The sequence below is a fragment of the Pyxicephalus adspersus genome, chromosome 2 (assembly GCF_032062135.1).
Source record: "Pyxicephalus adspersus chromosome 2, UCB_Pads_2.0, whole genome shotgun sequence".
Classification (NCBI taxonomy): domain Eukaryota; kingdom Metazoa; phylum Chordata; class Amphibia; order Anura; family Pyxicephalidae; genus Pyxicephalus; species Pyxicephalus adspersus.
Genome location: NC_092859.1, coordinates 5,986,868 through 5,992,867, shown reverse-complemented (window position 1 = coordinate 5,992,867; position 6,000 = coordinate 5,986,868). Strand labels below are relative to the sequence as shown.

At 43.5% G+C, this 6,000-nt stretch overlaps 1 protein-coding gene across 3 annotated transcripts in view; it reads left to right on the top strand.

Moving 5' to 3' along the window:
- The window catches only part of KDM6B (lysine demethylase 6B), a 75,566-nt gene that overhangs the window by 32,885 nt on the left and 36,681 nt on the right, over positions 1-6,000 (top strand). The window contains exon 1 of one of the 3 annotated variants that reach the window (XM_072399327.1): positions 142-358. The exons of the other annotated variants lie outside the window; for them this stretch is intronic. The gene's annotated coding sequence lies outside the window, so the exon portion shown is untranslated. Of the gene's footprint in view, positions 1-141; positions 359-6,000 lie in introns of those variants that run through there. 3 annotated transcript variants of the gene reach the window in all.

Below are 6,000 nucleotides of genomic sequence, written 5' to 3'. Positions count from 1 at the left end.
GGGGGGGGGGGGCTGTCAGGGAGAAGGAGGGATAGGGCTGTGAAAGCGAGGCTGGTGTTCCGGAGGGGTGGGGGGAGGGCAGAGACAGATCTGGTTGGGGGGGGAGGGGAGCTGAGCTTTCTTTGTTTGAATACAGACTGGAAAAAAAGAGAGAAAGGCAGACTGAGTGTGAAAGGGAGAAAGGAAGAGAGATTTTGGTTATAATATCCCGATTAGGACGATCGCTAGAAGAAGGAGGAGGAGGGGGCAGGAGGCTCTCTGCAGCCTCTCCTGGGATCTACTTTTGGGATTATTTCGGAAAGGAGAATGAGAATTGCCAGTGCAATCAGAAAGAAGTGATCAGCCCAGCCCAATGCAGGTAAAGTCAGCCGGGGATCCCGGGAGGCGGCGGGTGAAGGGACGGAGCGGGGATTTAAATGGCCATTTAAAGGGACTGGAAACGTGCGGCTCCGGGGAGTATGGAGCGAGCCCGGGGAAAGGGTTCTGTGTGCAGACAATGGTCGGCCATGGAGGATCGGTCCAGCCGGAATGTGACCTGGGACTGAGGACAGGGGGGGGGGGCTTTGTACAGGATCTGGCATGCAGCGAGAATCGTGCAGTGTAGGGATTGGGATAGAAATGTGCAGAGGGCAGGAGAAGCATGCTGTGTGAGACTGGGGTGCAGAGACAGCAGCTGATAGGCAGAGACTGGAGTGCAGTGTGCAGAAACAGCAGCTGATAGGCAGAGACTGGGGTGCAGTGTGCAGAGACAACGGCTGATAGGCAGAGACTGGGGTGCAGTGTGCAGAGACAGCAGCTGATAGGCAGAGACCGGGTGCTGTGTGCAGCAGCTGATAGGCAGAGACAGCAGCTGATCAGCTGCTGTCTGTGCACTGCCTAGGATAGGCTGTGACTGAATTGCAGTGCCTATGAGCATGCATTGATTGAACTGCACAGGGAGAGCACCTGATGAGAAATAACTGGGTGCAGTACACAGAGATTGCAGCTGATGGAATGCAAAATATAGGAAACAGCAGCTGATGAAGGTGGTGCACAGGGACACCCCTTGAGGGTCAGTAGTGGGGGCACAGGAACAGCAGCTGATGGCCATTACAGTGGCTGATATACATATTTGGGGTGCAGTTTACAGATGTCAGTGCCCTGTAGCAGAGGCTGCTAATCCAGTGTAAGGGTAGTAGTGCACAGGCACAGTGGCTGTCGGTGCTGGGCTGCAGAAGCAATAGGTGATTTTCTGCACGTACACAATGCAAGCTAGACATTAAAGCATGTTGCACTTATCTCTATGCCAGTGAATCCCTGTAAAACAGGTGAATCAATACAGGTTACCGTGTAGTGTTGCTCTGGGTATTCTCTGCACCGCATTCACCGGGGCTTTTCAATGACCTGCTATCATTCATCGGAAGATCTGAAATTATCACGTCAAACCCTTGTGGAGAGCCATTGGCTGTCGGTGATCGGAATCTTGTGCCTACCAGTCTAGCGCATGTGTTAATCCAATGTAACAGTTGTATAAAAATGCTGTGTGAACGTACCAGATATCAAACTGCCTAAAAAACATCCTAAAAGTAAAAAAAAAAAAAAAAAAGTGTACAATCTTGCCAATGATAGCAATCAAATGGAAATTTTGTCAAAATGTTTCTGTCTATGGCTCGGCCCAATGAGGTAGGTATAAAGACAGATGAGCCAGTGGTGTACGCTTCTCCATCGTAGGCATGCTGATCACCTGTTATGCGCCAAATGGTGAACACGTAGAGCAAAGGCGGGATCCATTAGTCTTTGAGCCATTCAGCTTTTGAACAATCCAATACACGTGTTTGACCGCATTATCAATAAAAGTCATGCCAGGTATAATTTGTCTCTTCTGCATATATAGTAAAGGGTTAATCGGCGCTGCCACACGACTTGGTTTGCATAGCTTGTGAATGGGTGACGCGCAGTGTGACCGAACCAATAAGCACTACTGTTGGGTTTAATTCTAATAAAAGTTTTAATGAGCTGTGTGACAGGACCTGCAAGTGCTCATAATGTTGCATGCCATTAGGCAGTCATTGGTGCCGAATCCTGGCAGTTACTATGACGTAAGCTAATAAAGGGTTAATAAGCTCAGTTACAGAACTGGTGAATGCCTGTATGGTGATGTGCTAAGGGTTAATCTGCTGTGTGATCGGACATTTGTTGTTCTGGCTTCCAAGATTGATGACTTATGATTGCTAATAAAATATTAGTGGCAACATATTGTATATTAAAAATAAATTGCATACACCCAATGAGTAGAAAAAACCCTAAATGCAGTGTAAACGAACCGGTGCCGTTTTTGCTGCGTAAAGGGTTAACCGGTGTAAGCGAATCCATGGCATAACTTGTGAATATTTGTATGGCGGAGTGTGCGATGATGTAATGTGCAGTGTGACCCAGAGAGCGATTTAGCTTTGGCGCATGTTATGCTGTTACTGGGTTAATAGGCTGCGTGAGGTAACTGAGCAAAATGAGAAGTCGAAGGGTTAACCCTTTACCAACAGCTATCGCTCCATTTTAGTCTGTTCATGAAAGGGTTAATGTATGCAGGGTGACAGGATCCTGAGCTTATCTGGCACATTTGTGGCTTACTGAACAAGGAACACTAATGTCAAGGGTTAATTTCATGGTATTGGCCTTGCAATCCTGTCACTTAGCAGACTATATTTGTTATGTGAAAGGGCCAGCCTGATATTTTGATAGATTGTGCCCTAGAGGGGTTAATATGCAAGAAACCTGGATCCCGGATCATGTTCATGTGCTGTGAAGAACTACAACAGAGGGGTTCATATACAAAACTTGAGTTGAGCTGTATTTTTATTCCAGAAGAGGTAAATGTTGTGAAAATGTATTCTACCCCAAGAAAGAGGTATTCTGCAGTGTAATTGGGATGATGGGGGTTTTCCCTAATCTGGTACAAAAGGAGCAATGTAACAGTACAAAAGGAACAATATGACAGAACAAGCTAGTTTCATTTCACAAGGGGTTAAAAGGCTGTGTGAAAGAGCCAGTGAATTATAATATACAGGGCACTGAATTGGAAAGGGTTAACATGCTGTGTGAAAAAGCCAGAGTTTTATACAGAACACTGTACAACAGTTTATGTACTGTGTGACTGAGCCAATGTTTTATGTATATTTACTGTATTCCAGAAAGTGTTAATGAGCATTTTTATTATGATACAAAAAGAGGTAATGTGATAAGACCTGCTAGTAACTTACGCTAGAAGGGGTTAATATGCTGTGTGACAAAGCCAGTAAGGGATATATATATATATATATATATATATATATATATATATATATATATATATATATATAATATACTGTAGTCCATAAAGGAATAATATGTTGTGTGACCAAACAGGAAAGCTAACTATAGTACACTGTAATTCAAAAGGGGTTAATATGCTGTGTGATATTGCCAGCTTGTTTTATGTAGCATGTTGTACTCCTGAAGGGGTATCCTGCTGTGTGACAGGGCCAGTGAACTATATACAGTACACTATCACAGAAGGGGTTAATTGTGATGTGTGAACAAGCCTGTGAGTTGTGTGCAGTATTCTAGAGAAGCTGTGTGACAGAGCCAGCAAGTTGTAAATTTAGGAGTTAATATCTTGTGTGACAGAGGCATTGACAGATAATATAGTTAACACCTTCTGCGGTACAATATATGTGTGATGAAGCCAGTGATTATATGCAGTTTATGGGATTCCATCAGTGGTTAATATGCGGTGTGACAGAGCCAGTAAGTTGTGTGTAAGGCACTGTACTCTAAAAGGGGGTTAATATGCTGTGTAGCCAAGGCATTGGGTCTCATAATTCCTACTGTACAGTAGGAGTTAATGTTCTCTGCTATAGTGCTATGGTATACTATGGTCCAGAAGGGGTTAATATGCTGTGTGAAAAAAGCCAGAGCGTTATATACAGAACACTGTACATCAAAGGAGGGGTTAATAAGCTGTGTGATCAAGGCATTCAGTTACATGTATACTGTACAGGAGAAGGGGTTACTGTGTTGTGTGATGGAGCCTGTGTACTGTAGTCCAGAAGGGGTTAATATGCTGTGTGAAAAAGCCAGAGCGTTATATACAGAACACTGTACATCAAAGGGGGGGTTAATAAGCTGTGTGATCAAGGCATTCAGTTACATGTATACTGTACAGGAGAAGGGGTTAATTTGTTGTGTGATGGAGCCTGTCTACTGTAGTCCAGAAGGGGTTAATATGCTGTGTGAAAAAGCTAGAGAGTTATCTACAGAACATTGTACAACAGAAGGGGTTAATAAGCGGTGTGATCAAGGTATTAGGTTACATAAAGTATACTGTACAGGAGAAGGGGTTAATGTGCTGTGTGACAGTGAGCTACATATAGTGTACTGCACTCCAGAAAGGGTTATTGTGTGTCATGTGACAGGACCAGCAAGCTCAATTCTCCATAGAGTCCTCTGGATGAGATTAACATTCAGCCGGTTTATCCTCGCAGTGCCTCGAGGGGTTAATGTGGAGTGCAGAATGGGCCAAGTGAATATTTATATTTGGTGTAGTAGAGGGCACTGTAAGTTATTTTTAGGAGTCAGTTGTGCTGTGATTGCTCTTAAAGGGGAAGGAACACTTTAGCATTAAAAGATTAGCGCTAATCAGATTGAGGCGTTTCAAATGCATTATCTCTACCGACATATCCCCTTCCATCTTTCAGCTGGTTAAAAATGGGAAATCATTATTTCACTTTTTTATTTTTTTTGTCCTTTAAAAAGCCAGGAGAGTTGCATGAACTGCACTGGCGCTTGTGGTTCAGTTCAGCCTTGCATGGGTTAATCTGCAGAATTTAAAGGAACTTCACCCCCCTGAGCTTTTGAAATTGCTTACTGTAAAAACTTTATTCCCTGAACCTTCAAAGAGGAGGAGTGGCTAATTTACAACCCACCAATTGAAATTCTTTCCTATTTATTTATTTTTATTTTATAGGTTTAAAGCTGCAGTATGCAGCACTTTTATTATAGCATTGTGCTTTTAGTAAGGTGTGATGTTTTCAATGCTGCACACAGCTGGGGTGAGGAAGAGGAGGGGGAATTGTGTAAGCAGAGTTCCTTTGAGGTCAGCCAGTATGTTTTATTAGGGAATGGTGGGGGTGTTGTATAGCTGAAGCTGAAAATACAATGTACTCAAGGGCGGGAACATAAAGTAACAGGAACATAAAGTAAAAAAAAAAATATATAAAAAGCCTTTATTGGTGCCGCTGATTCTTCAACCTCTTTGCAGCCACTTCAAGTCCACATGGACTCCAGTGATAGCACTTCTCAGAGCAGCTCTCCTGATGGTGACAACAGTCTACCCTTTTGTAATGTCTATTAAAACAGAAGTCACTTTTTTTCCTTTTAACAAGCCCACATGACGGGGTGACAACACAATAGCACATTAAAGAGACGGGGACCTAAAAACTTCATGGCAGGATTACCAGATTTTACCTTTGTAAAGGCTGATTTTTGAAGAGATGACTTGTTGAAATTTATGAGGTGCCAGTTTTTGCATTTTGAGAATATTGGGCATTAACCTCCTGGGCGGTTCATTTCTGTCTGGATTTTTATGTCTAAAGCAGTACATTGTTTTTCATGTTTGTCACAGGGCGACTAACTTGCACCCACCACCCCTTTAACTAAAGGATTCAAAAGCTTAGGCATGTTGAACGACCGTGGTGGCAGTAGGACTTCGGGCTGCCCAGGAAGTGCATCTGTTACGCCCATGCTTATAGAAGGGAGGAGCATAAGAAAAACTGCTAATTCTTATTGGCTAGGGGGCGGGTCCTGGGTCAGGCTCTGGCTATAATTCCCAGGGGGTGGGTCAAGACTGATTAGGTCCCAAAATCCTTTTACAATTAAAAATCAATGGTCATTTATGTATTTAGCCATTTGCCCCGAGTCTCTCTTTAAAGGGCAGCTTTAGATGGGAAGTGAAATCGGTTCTGGAAACATCCTAATCAGAACCAG